The 14,585-nt window shown below is 34.1% G+C and overlaps 1 protein-coding gene across 1 annotated transcript in view; it reads left to right on the forward strand.

Annotated features, from left to right (window-relative positions):
• Positions 1-1,419: 1,419 nt before the first annotated feature.
• Positions 1,420-14,585, forward strand: part of LOC128667143 (uncharacterized) — a 91,366-nt gene continuing 78,200 nt past the window's right edge. The window contains exon 1 of the transcript XR_008403298.1: positions 1,420-1,562. The gene's annotated coding sequence lies outside the window, so the exon portion shown is untranslated. The remainder of the gene's footprint in view (positions 1,563-14,585) is intronic.

Genomic DNA, 14,585 nt, shown 5'->3' on the forward strand with positions numbered 1-14,585 from the left:
GAGGGTTTCCATTGCCCATCCGTGAGGAAGTACAGCAGCGTGCCCAGGCATCCCACCGGATCAACGGCACTTTTGACTGTGACACCCCTGACCTTCAGTCTTACACGGATTACCGTTGCAGGAAATTTTCTGGCATCCAGTACTGTGGACATTACTTTAATACTAACTGTTTGTTTCCCTCACACCATTTGTTTTGGGACTATTTATTCCCCAGCTTTGAAGGATTCTTATGTACACTTTCATGAAGAAACCGAGGGGGATCTTTACCTGAACACACAATTTTTGTATTATGTATGTTTATATATGCATGTGTATGTGTGGTGTGTTTTTGTATATATGTGTGTGTATGTGTATGTGTGTGTGTGGGGGGGGGGGTATGTGTATGTATGTTTATATCTGCATGTGTATGTGTGGTGTGTGTTTTTGTATATGTGTGTGTGTGTGTGAGTATTTGTTTGTGTATATATGTGTGGGTGTATTGTATGTGTATGTGCCTGGTGTGTATGTGAGTGTGTGCGTACTTACCAACCTAATAAATATATGATTATAATGCAAGTATATTAATTATGATATAAATCATTAGCCATTATTTCTTTGCAAACTGTGTGTATATGTGTTGGTATAGAGTGTGTGTATGCATGTTATGTGTGTGGGGGTGTATGTGTATGTATGTTTATATATGCATGTGTATGTGTGGTGTGTTTTTTGTATATATGTGTTTGTATGGGTATATAGTGTGTGTATGTATGTGTTTGTGGAGGGTGTATGTATGTTTATATATGCATGTGTATACGTGATGTTTTTTTTAATGTGTGTGTGTGAGAGTATTTGTGTGTGTGTATACGTGTGGGTATACAGTGTCTGTGTGCATGCATGTATATGTGTGTGGGGGGTATGTGTATGTATGTTTATATATGCATGTGTATATGTGGTGTGTTTTTTTTATAAATGTGTGTGTGTGTGTATATAGTGTGTGTGGGGGGTGTATGTGTATGTATGTTTATATATGCATGTGTTTGTGTGTTGTGTTTTTTTGTGTATATGCGTGTATGTGAGTATTTGTGTGTGTGTGTGAGTATTTGTTTGTGTTTATATATGTGGGTGTATAGTATGTGTATGTGCCTGGTGTGTGTGTGCGTACTTATGCGTTTGTGTGTATGTGTGTTTTTTTTAACAAAGGAAAAAAGGCCAAGCTAATTATATGATTATAATGTAAGTATATTAATTATGATATAAATCATTAGCCATTATTTGTTTGCAAACTGGTCTGAGAATGCAGTGTAAGCAATTTGTAGACAAGTACATGTAGAAATGTGCAGCATGCGATATTTATTTATACAAGTCTGGATATGCAGAACAACTAATATGAAAATAAATCTTAGCACAGCATGAAAACTACAGCGAAGCAGAGCAATGAATCTGGGTGCGGACTGTTTGGTAAGTAATTGGATACAAACATGTAAGGCTGTGCTTGCAGGGCAAGAAGAGATATATGTAAGTTCATAGCAAGAAGGATGCAAGCAGAGCGCAAACAGACTACAAATTGTAATGAGACTTTGCAGGTAAGAACTGCTCTGTGCCTGCATGAAAGACAGGTATGTAATTGTAGTGTTTTTATGTGCAACTGATTCCTCTGTAGTATTTTTTATATTCTGTATAAATGCCTTGCAAGATAAATATATGTTTTTTCGGTTGCTTAAGTACTGGAGCTATTTTTTGCACAGGGCTGGGATTAGAGTGCAAGCAGACAGGCGAGTCAGGAAATGCATACGTCTACAAAAGACTGTGGACTACGCATACTGTCAATACAGGGAATAAAGAAGGCAACAAAGAGCTAAATACAAAATTGGAATCGGTGCAATCAAGGACCGGAAACAGAAGGATTTTTATAATGGACAAAAAAAAATATCATGTGACAAATTAGTGAATACATTAATAAATACATTTGTTAACTCGGTAGCAGCTGACAAGATATTATTGTATTCAAAGCTGCAGTAAGAACACCTCAAATGAGCAGTTTTTTCTCTCTGCCCCCTCCCACTGGGAGGTTGATTTCTGCTGTAGCCTCTCTGCTGCCCCCCGCTGGGAAGTTCATTTCTGCTGTAGCCTCTTGTTATTCTTTATTGAAATTTTCAGTATAGCTGGCTTTTTTAACAGGCAAAATCAGCTATTTCAAATGACAAAAAAAGGTAAAGGTGTTATGTGTAAATCATCTAATTTGTATTAGAAGGTGAAATCAATCACTGGGAACACATTAAAAGTGAGACAATTTTACAGTGCAGTGTACATTTAAATGAACGTTAAATACAGCAGAATTACATTATCAACAAATGTAAAATAAAAAAAGCAATGCAATAGCACTAAATGTGATTTTCAAATTAGTAGTAGATTGTTTTCTGGCAAATTTCAAAGCTATTTCTATTTTCCATCCCCATCTATATCATGTCACAACCATCAACCAATCACAAGCTCACATATGTATATACTGCACATGCTTAGTAGGAGCTGTTGCCTCAGAAAGGATGCATATAACAAAGAGCATATTTTGATAATGGTAAATTGGGGAAAAAATAAAATTGCATGCTTTATTTGAACCATGAACGTTAGTGTCCTTTTAAATAGGTTGTGATTATTTGCAGATCACCTAAAACTGATATATAATAGTAATTGTGTACAAATTTTGCGTGATTTTTCTCAAAGGTTTTCACTGAGGTTTTTAATATCAGGCCCTTAGGGGCCATATTCTATAAAGATCTCTGGGCTTGTGAGATTCTATAATATATTTTGCCAGTACCATTAGGCCCCTTGAGAGCAGGGTGTTTAAAGGGACACTAAACCCAAATTCTTTCTTTCACAATTCAGATAGAACAGTAATTTTAAGCAACTTTCTAATTTACTCCTATTATCAATTTTTCTTCGTTCTCATGCTATCTTTATTTGAAAAAGCAGGAATGTAAGCTTATGAGCCGGCCCATTTTTGGTTCAGAATCTGGGTAGCACTTGCTGATTAGTGGCTAAATGTAGCAAACCAATGAGAAAACTCAACCCAGGTGCTGAACCAAAAATGGGCTGGCTCCTAACCTTACATTCCTGCTTTTTCAAATAAAGATAGCTTGGGAACGAAGAAAAAATGATAATAGTAAATTAGAAAGTTGCTTAAAATTGCTGCTCTATCTGAATCATGAAAGAAAAAAATTGGGATTAGTGTCCCATTAACTATGTGAAGCCTAAACATACATTACAAAAGACTCACAAAAAAACGTAATTTAAAAAATCAAATAAAACAAATAAATTAAATATTGCTTTATGCAGTAAATAGATTTTATTTTGTAATCACATTAAAAATTGTAACAAAATTGTGCTCTGCAAAAAATCCAAATGTATTAAAAAATAAAGATTCATATTGACATTGTGCTAGAAATAAGCATTTTAAGGTGCACAGTAAAAAATGTAATTATTGTTAAATTAGTTTCTGCTAGTGGGCTGAACAGAGGTGTTCCATGGGTGTATCTGAAATTTCTCCTCCAGGTCTGGTGTATTTTCTAAACATTTTCCCCCGCAGATCTCGCTGTTTTTTCTCAAAAAATTAAAGATAGTGAGATTGTTTCAATATACGCAAAACACTTATGACCCTAATAGAAAAACACATGTATATAAGATACTATACACTAAAAGCAGAGGATTCTGATCTGTATAGACTGCAAGGTTTAATTTTTAAAGTGCAGCGTCTTCTCCCTCCTAACTTCACTCTCCTCAGCAAGTTTCCTTTTCCAGTGAGGTCTATTACTTTCTATGAGAGACATCTCACCACTAGCAGAGACAGACCCTTTTTTTATAGAATTCCCTGAGGGCATCCCTTGTGGGTGTTGGCTTGGAAAACCATGTCTGACAAAGCAAATTTTTACAATCAGGCCCTTAGATAGAAACATAGAAAATTAACATTTTATTATCTCTCTGCCTCCCCACTGGGAACTTTATTATTCTTTTAGCCTTCTTATTTACAAATATTTTCTATAACCAATACATAAAGGGACATTCAAGTCAAAATTAAACTTTGATGATTCAGATAGACCAACAAATTTCCAATTCACAATATTTTTATATACACACTTTTTGAGGCACCAGGCTCCTACTGAGCATGTGCAAGGTTCACAGAATATACTTATGCATTTTGTGATTGGCTGATGGCTGTCACATGATGCATTAGGAAGAATAATGTAACTAACCTTTACCTAGATTCCGAGTTTTGTGTTACGGTTTTAACGCTGAAAAAATGGCAATTTCAGCATAAAAACAGTAACGCAGCCATTACAAGTCGTGTCAGTATTGCTATACCGCAAGAATTTTAGCCTGTAACACAACATCAATCCCGCACTTAAAATAAATGAAGTTTTTGTGTGGGATTTCCATAGCGCTGGTATTACAGGTTGTGCGGTGAGGCTGAAACGCTTGCGTTACAGCCTATACCGACACGATCCATTCCGCCATCTGAGAGCAGTAGTTTTGGATTTTGTGTAATAAAAATGTTTCACAAAACTCATAACTAAACTGTTACAAAGTACACTAACACCCATAAACTACCTATTAACCCCTAAACCGCCGGCCTCCCACATCGCAAACACTATATTAAACTTATTAACCCCTAATCTGCCCCTGCCCACATCCCTGCCACTGTAAAAAAGTTATTAACCCCTATTCCGCCGCTCCCCGCCACCACTAACTAAACCTATTATCCCCTAAACCGCCAGCCCCCCACATCGCTACTACTAAATAAACCTATTAGCCCCTAAACTGCCAGCCCCCACATTGCCACTAATAAATTAAACTATTAACCACTAAACCTATAACCCCCAACTTTAAATTAAAATTACAATATCCCTATAAATAAAACGTACCTGTGAAATTAAAAAAAACTAAGTTTAAACTAACAATTAACCTAACATAACTATTATACTAAACTATTATACTAAAATTAAAATAACTACCAATTAAAAAAACTAAATTACACATTAAAAAAACTAACACTACTAAAAAAAATTAAGTCTAAAATTACAACAACAAAAAAATACTAAATTACAAAAAATAACAAACACTAAATTATGAAAAATAAGAAACAAAATGATCAAAAATAAAAACAATTACACTTAATATAATAGCCCTATAAAAATAAAAAAAGCCCCCCCCAAATAAAAAAACCCTAGCCTACAATAAACTACCAATAGCCCTTAAAAGGGCCTTTTGTAGGGCATTGCCCTAAAGAAATCAGCCCTTTTACCTGGAAAAAAATACAACAGTAAAACCCACTACCCAACCAACCCCTCAAAATGAAAAACCTAACTCTAACAAAAACTTAAGCTACCCAATGCCCTGTAAATTGCATTTGTATAAGCATTGCCCTTAAAAGGGCATTCAGCTCTTTTACCTAAAGCCCAAAACCCTAATCTAAAAAAATAAACCACCCAAAAAGATTTAATAAAACCTTACACTAACCCCCGAAGATCCACTCACAGTTTCTGAAGTCTGGACATCCATCCTCATCCAGGCGGCGAGAGGTTTTCATCCAGGAGGCAAGAAGTCTTCATCCAGGCGGCGAGAAGTCTTCATCCACGCGGCGTCTTCTATCTTCATCCCGGGATCCCTTGCATTCCTTTTGACTGAATTTAGTAGCTCTCATCCTATTGGCTGATTTGAATTTCAAGAATCAAAACAGCCAATAGGAATGCAAGGGACGCCATTTTGAAAAGGCTCCCTTGCATTAAAGATCCAGTGTACGGTGGTGACCATATGAAGAGGAAGCTCCATGCCAAATGTCTTTAAGGATGGAACCGCTCCGAGACGCCGGGATGGAGATAGAAGATGCCACCTGGATGAAGACTTCTCACCGCCTGGATGAAGACTTCTCACCGCCTGGATGAAGACTTCTCGCCGCCTGGATGAAGACTTATCGCTGCCTGGATAAGGACTTCTCGCCGCATGGATGAGGATGGATGTCTGGACTTCAGAAACTGTGAGTGGATCTTCGGGGGTTAGTGTAAGGTTTTTTTTAAATCTTTTTGGGTGGTTTATTTATTTAGATTAGGGTTTTGGGCTTTAGGTAAAAGAGCTGAATGCCCTTTTCAGGGCAATGTAAAAGAGCTGAATGCCCTTTTAAGGTCAATGCCCATACAAATGCCCCTTTCAGGGCAATGGGTAGCTTAGGTTTTTTATTTGGGGTTGTTTGGATGGTGGGTTTTACTGTTGGGGGGTCTTTGTATTTTTTTCCAGGTAAAAGAGCTGATTTCTTTTGGGCAATTCCCTACAAAAGGCCCTTTTAAGGGCTATTGGTAGTTTATTGTAGGCTAGGGGTTTTTTTTATTTTGGAGGGGCTTTTTTATTTTTATAGGGTTATTAGATTAGGTGTAATTGTTTTTAATTTTTATAATTTTGTTTGTTATTTTTCGTAATTTAGTATTTTTTAATTTTTGTAATTTAAGATTAAATTTTTTTTGTAGTGTTAGTTTTTTTATGTGTAATTTAGTTTTTTTAATTGCTAGATATTTTAATTTAAGTATAATAGTTATGTTAGGTTAATTTATATCTTAAACTTAGTTTTTTTTAATTTCACAGGTAAGTTTTTATTTATTTTAAGATAGGGATATTGTCATTTTAATATAAAGTTAGGGGGTTGTTAGGTTTAGGGGTTAATAGATTAATTTAGTTTTGCAATGTGGTGGGCTGGCGGTTTAGGGGTTAATAGGTTTATTTAGTGGCGGTGATCTGGGAGGCCAGAGGTTTAGGGGTTAATACATTTATTATAGTGGCGGCATTGTCGGGGAGCGGCAGAATAGGGGTTAATAACTTTTATTAGTGGCGGCGATCTCGGGGAGAGGCGGAATAGGAGTTAAAGGGACAGTCTACACCAGAATTTTTATTGTTTAAAAAGATAGATAATCCCTTTATTACCCATTCCCTAGTTTTGCTTAACCTTCACGGTTTTATTAATATACTTTTTACCTCTGTGATTACCTTGTATCTAAGCCTCTGCAAACTGCCCCCTTATTTCAGTTCTTTTGACAGACATCCATTTTAGCCAATCAGAGCAAGCTCAGTGGAACTCCACGTGCGTGAGCTCAGTGTTATCTATATGACACACATGAACTAACACCTTCTAGTGGTGAAAAACTGTCAAAATGCCCTGACAGAAGAGGCAGCCTTCAAGGGCTTAGAAATTTGCTTATGAACCTCATAGGTTTAGATTTCAACTAAGAATACCAAGAGAACAAAGCAAAATTGGTGATAAAAGTAAATTGGAAAATTGTTTAAAATTATATTCTGTGGCGCCCATTTAACAAGCTCCGTAGTGAGCTTGTGGGCCCGTGTTTCTGGCGAGTCTTCAGACTCGCCAGAAACAGCAGTTATGAAGCAGCGGTCACAAAGACCGCTGCTCCATAACCTGTCCGCCTGCTCACAGACATCGCCGGAAATCAACCCGATCGAGTATGATCGGGTTGATTGACACCTCCCTGCTGACGGCCCATTGGCCGCGAGTCTGCAGGGGGCGGCGTTGCACCAGCAGCTCTTGTGAGCTGCTGGTGCAATGCTGACTACAGAGAGCATATTGCTCTCCGCATTCAGCGAGGTCTGGCGGACCTGATCCGCACTGTCGGATCAGGTCCGCCAGACTTTGTTAAATAGAGGTCTCTATCTGAATCATGAAAGTTTATTTTGGACTTGACTGTCCCTTTATTAACTTTTATTAGTGGCAGCGATGTCAGGGAGCGGCGGAATAGGGGTTAATAAGTTTTATTAGTGGCGGCGATGTCAGGGAGCGGCGGAATAGGGGTTAATAACTTTATTTTGGTGTCGCCGATGTCAGGGGCGGCAGATTAGGGGTGTTTAGACTTGGGGTTTATGTTAGGGTGTTAGGTTTAAACGTAAAAATGTTTTCCCCATAGACATCAATGGGGTTGCGTTACGGTGATCGCCATTCTGCACTTCAGGCGTTAGTTTTTTTCTAACAGCTTCTCCCCATTGATGTCTATGGGGGGAAAGCGTGCACCAGCACGTCAAAGCAGCCCTTGGATTTTGTGCGGTATGGAGCTTATCGCCACCATATCACACGCACAAGGAGGCTTTTCAGTAACTCGTAATGGCAGCGCTATGGAGGGTAAAATATCGCAACTTTTGCTGCATTCGTTTCGCACTCTCTATAGTGCAAAACTCGTAATCTAGGCGTTTGACATTTTTCAGAAAAAAAATCTACTACTCATTTGAAATTCAATCTAAGTGATTATGCATTATCTTTTCATAATGCATGTATAAGTTATGAGATACTATTGTGTTTAGTGATCTTTTACGTATTTAAATGTTCAGTATAGGTGGGGATAAAACAGGCAAAAAACTGTTTCAAATAACAAAATAAAGGTAAAGGAGTTATATGTAAAGAATTGGAAGGGACATGAAACCCCAACTTTTTTTTCAGGATTCAGACAGAGCATAACATTTTGAAAAGTTGCCAATTTACTCCTATTCTAAAGTTTGCTTCGGTCCCATGATATTCTGTGGTTAAGAGACATCTAGGTAGGCATCTAGGTAGGCATCTGGAGCACTGCTGCCATCTAGTGCTCTTGAAAATAAATAACAAGTAAATTAGACAGTTGTTTAAAATTGCATGCTCTGTGTGACTCAAGAAATATTTTTTTTTAGTTTAATTTCACTTTAAACACTCCAGGTCAATTATGATGCAATAAATACTGTTTTCAAAGCATAATTTGCATACACATTAGATCCCTGGCTTTAGTCTAAACTGATTTATTTTACATATTCACATTTTTATTTAATTTTTACATTTTCAGACCTTAATAAAAAAAAGTTAATTTTTAATGTAGAAAAATGTATTTTATAATATTGCTACAAAATTCACAATTATAGTCAACAGGGGAAATTCATAAGATAAACTTTACTACTAGATTGTAATAAACTGCTATGTTATCAGTGAGTTTCAGAAAATTATTTAACAAGAAAATGTTAGTATATATCTATATAGTGTATGTATCTATATATCTCACTATCAGTATCTGTATCTATATATCTCACTATCAGTGTATGTATCTATATATCTCACTATTAGTGCATGTATCTATATATCTCACTATCAGTGTATGTATCTATATATCTCACTATCAGTGTATGTATCTATATATCTCACTATCAGTGTATGTATCTATATATCTCACTATCAGTGTATGTATCTATATATCTCACTATCAGTGTATGTATCTATATATCTCACTATCAGTGTATGTATCTATATATCTCACTATCAGTGTATGTATCTATATATCTCACTATCAGTGTATGTATCTATATATCTCACTATCAGTGTATGTATCTATATATCTCACTATTAGTGCATGTATCTATATATCTCACTATCAGTGTATGTATCTATATATCTCACTATCAGTGTATGTATCTATATATCTCACTATCAGTGTATGTATCTATATATCTCACTATCAGTGTATGTATCTATATATCTCACTATTAGTGCATGTATCTATATATCTCACTATCAGTGTATGTATCTATATATCTCACTATCAGTGTATGTATCTATATATCTCACTATCAGTGTATGTATATATCTCACTATCAGTGTATGTATCTATGTATCTCACTATCAGTGTATGTATCTATATACCTCACTATCAGTGTATGTATCTATATATCTCACTATTAGTGTATGTATCTATGTATCTCACTATTAGTGTATGTATCTATATATCTCACTATCAGTGTATGTATCTATATATCTCACTATCAGTGTATGTATCTATGTATCTCACTATCAGTGTATGTATCTATGTATCTCACTATTAGTGCATGTATCTATATATCTCACTATCAGTGTATGTATCTATATATCTCACTATCAGTGTATGTATCTATATATCTCACTATCAGTGTATGTATCTATATATCTCACTATCAGTGTATGTATCTATATATCTCACTATCAGTGCATGTATCTATATATCTCACTATCAGTGTATGTATCTATATATCTCACTATCAGTGTATGTATCTATATATCTCACTATCAGTGTATGTATCTATATATCTCACTATCAGTGTATGTATCTATGTATCTCACTATCAGTGTATGTATCTATATATCTCACTATCAGTGTATGTATCTATATATCTCACAATCAGTTTATGTATCTATATATCTCACTATCAGTGTATGTATCTATATATCTCACTATCAGTGTATGTGTCTATGTATCTCACTATCAGTGTATGTATCTATATATCTCACTATCAGTGTATGTATCTATATATCTTACTATCAGTGTATGTATCTATATATCTCACTATCAGTGTATGTATCTATATAGCTCACTATTAGTGTATGTATCTATATAGCTCACTATCAGTGTATGTATCTCTGTATCTCACTATCAGTGTATGTATCTATATATCTCACTATTAGTGTATGTATCTATATATCTCACTATCAGTGTATGTATCTATGTATCTCACTATCAGTGTATGTATCTATGTATCTCACTATCAGTGTATGTATCTATATATCTCACTATCAGTGTATGTGTCTATGTATCTCACTATCAGTGTATGTATCTATATATCTCACTATCAGTGTATGTATCTATATATCTTACTATCAGTGTATGTATCTATATATCTCACTATCAGTGTATGTATCTATATAGCTCACTATTAGTGTATGTATCTATATAGCTCACTATCAGTGTATGTATCTCTGTATCTCACTATCAGTGTATGTATCTATATATCTCACTATTAGTGTATGTATCTATATATCTCACTATCAGTGTATGTATCTATGTATCTCAGTATCAGTGTATGTATCTATGTATCTCACTATCAGTGTATGTATCTATATATCTCACTATTAGTGTATGTATCTATATATCTTACTATCAGTGTATGTATCTATGTTTATATCAGAATTCATATTTATGTATCTATCAGTGTATAAAACTGTAAATCAATCTGTATGTGTTTTGTCTATTTAAATATGTAATCTCCTATATTCTTTCATGTTACTTTGCTACCTAGTGACCTATATATTATTCAGATGGTAAAACTCTGTGTTAGACTTGATGAGGTTAAAAGTGATGCAGGGTTCTAAGAATTAGATAGGTGTGTCTGTAATTGTCATGTGATGCAGCGTGTAATTACTGGTATGAGTATATAGGGCTGTTACTGTTAATGTATGTTATGTATAATTTGTCACTCCCACATACATAAAGATAGCTAGGTAGCTATAGATATTGATATATAGATGATATAATATGTGTGTGTTTATCTGGGGTAATCCATATATGTATGTAGAGGCTGTTTGTGCACCAGTCAAATTTCTCTTACAGATTATTTGAATATTATCCTTTTTATTATTTTTATTTCAGTAGTGTAAATGCAAAGTGTATTATGTGTTTAGGCACAATAAATATTATGGCACCTCTATATCATTCTGTTAATGTCATTCAATATATATAAAATAGTGGTTAACAACTTTGCAGGGGCAATGTGTGCCATTTAATAACACTCTGAATTATATCATTTGCAATTGATAAAACATGAATCATTTTAGTTCTGATTTGTTTATTAATCAAACGGAGACCAGATCAATAAACAAACATAGTTTATTAAAATAATTATTGGAAATAATAAGCAATATTTGAATAAAGCAAATCAATAAACATATATCATTACAATGATTTCATTATTATCAGCTTAGAACTAATGAAAACAATCACTAAATGATTTTATTTGCAGTAGCTTGTGTGTATAATAGAGAAACAGAAAGGCTTGTTATTTAAATTCTCAGCATAGCTGGCAAGAATCAGGTAGACTAATAATCATGGCAAACCATAAAAAAATGATATTATTACCAGGTTCCTGACCTGTGTTATTGTCGACAGATAAGATCAGGTTAACAGGACTTACCTATCAAAAACACCTGTGACTATAAAGGGCAAACCAGAACTCATTTACTCACCTGATTTAAAAAAGAAAACTTTGAATATAAAATGTAAAGAGCATAAATCATATTAAAACTGTTTCATGTGGGTTTATTTCATACTTATCAATATTGTGGGATCCTTCACTGGGGTTCAGTGTAAAAAGAACCTCTTAGGTTACCCCTGGACCCACTCTCGCCATTATCCTGACTTGTCTGGTCAGCTTAGCCTCCCCTCTCCTCTGGACAGGGTGTGGTCATCATGCATGCTCAGTGTGGCCCCTTATGTCACCTGCTTATGCCCCCATGTGTCCCCCTTTTGTGGGTTAGTGTCTATTTTATGGAAAACTTTTAACTCCACCCCAACTGATAATATTAGGTTCACATAAATGATTGGCTAACACTAATTACAGATTAATTAACATTTTTGTTAATGAGCTAAGATTTAGCAGTCAGAATATTTTTCCCTCGGAAGATGGCACCGTCACTAAGCTATAATAGACAAATATGTATTTTGTAAATATGTTCTGAAAAACAAGTCAGTATCTCTATTTGACCGTTAACCAAGGTTGAACCTCACTAATGTTTATATACTAAGAGACTTACTGGACCCATGTATAAATAACGCAGGAATATTTGTGGATATTTACACCAATAATATAATGATAGGAATCATGCAGCTATATTGGGGACCTTGAATATCATAATAATTCTTCACCGTAAGCAATTATATACTGACAAGCAACACTAGTTAATATTTACATATTAATACTGATCAATTTTATATATATATATATATATATACATATATATCTAATATATATATATATATATATATATATATATATATACGTTGATTGGAGTAGCCGTGTTAGTCCAGAGATTTAGATATCAAAATAACAACTATACATTTATAAGCTTGTCATCTTATAAATGTATAGTTAGTCCAATAAAAAAGTATCATTGCTCAATGCAATACTCTTGTTATTTTGATATCTATATATACAGTATATATATATATATATATATATATATATATATATATATATATATATATATATATATATATATATGTGTGTGTGTGTTTGTGTGTGTACATGAATATATAAGTAAATACACATGATCAATTTTATGCCTATATAATATAGCACAGACACGTGATTAATATGCAATATCAAAATGGTAAATACTGTTTATGTTTGTTATGTATAATTTGTCACTCCCACATACATATAGATAGCTAGGTAGATATAGATATTGATAATTAGATGATATAATAAGGTGTGTTTATCTGGGGTAATCCATATATCTATGTAGAGGCTGTTTGTGCACCAGTCAAATTCTGCTCTCTTAGACATTATTTACTGTGCAAAGTTTCTTTCTTCAAGACACAAGACCAGTGAGCCTCATAGATAGATATAAACCACTTTCCCAAGAATTGTTTAATATTATGAAGTCTATCTAACCAGTTTACTTCAAACTTGACAGTTTTGTACCAGTCAAAGTGGTTATTTTATTTCAGGGTAATGGACATGTTAAATGGACACTGAGCCCAATTTTTTTATTTTGTGAGTCAGATCAGAGCAGCAATTTTAAGCAACTTTCTAATTTACTCCTATTATCAATTTTTCTTCATTCTCTTGCTATCTTTATTTGAAAAAGGCATCTAAGCTAAGGAGCCAGCAATTTTTTATTTCAGACCCTTGACAGCACTTGTTTATTGGTGGGTGAATTTATCCACCAATCAGCAAGAACAACCCATGTAGTTCACTAAAAATGGCCCAGCATCTAAACTTACATTCTTGCTTTTCAAATAAAGATGCAAAGAGAATGAAGACAATTTGATTATAGGAGTAAATTAGAAAGTTGCTTAAAATTGCATGCTCTATCTGAATCACAAAAGAAAAAAATTTGGGTTAAGTGTCCCTTTAAACATGAGTGTTAGAATGGAAACTCTGTCCAAAAATCTAGAAAGTTGCAGTACTATGCCTAAAAAATAGCTCAATTTGAGGAAATATCTTTGATATAGCATATATGTATGTGTGTGTGTGTGTGTGTATATATATATATATATATATATATATATATATATATATATATTATAATGAAGTTATCATGGGCACCCAATTAATATATATTTGCAAAAAAATGTATGACATATTTCACTACACATGTATATAGTATCTTAAGAATAGCTAAAGAATCTCCTGAACCCGACAGCTATCCATCCAGATCAAATGCTGCCATCTACTGTTGTGAATTATTAATTACAACTGTAAACAAATATAGGTGGACCACTATATATTTGATACCTCAGTACTTGGGTAGTATTAAGAGTGATCATTATTGTCAATAAAGTTTTGAAAACATATTACATTCTTTTCTTATGTTTTAACACTCTGTGTTATGTTCAATATTTTCAGTTTTTATTTAACATTAAAATATAAGGGAAATTCAAAGTTCAAGCATAAAGTATTTAGAAATTGTGGTATTAAAAGTGATCATTAATTTGATCAATTTGAGGAAATATCATGGAAATAGCATATATGTATATTTCCATATGATGATGTCATTATGGACATACTCCAACTTA

Source organism: Bombina bombina, chromosome 7 (genome assembly GCF_027579735.1).
Source record: "Bombina bombina isolate aBomBom1 chromosome 7, aBomBom1.pri, whole genome shotgun sequence".
In the NCBI taxonomy this organism is placed as follows: Eukaryota; Metazoa; Chordata; class Amphibia; order Anura; family Bombinatoridae; genus Bombina; species Bombina bombina.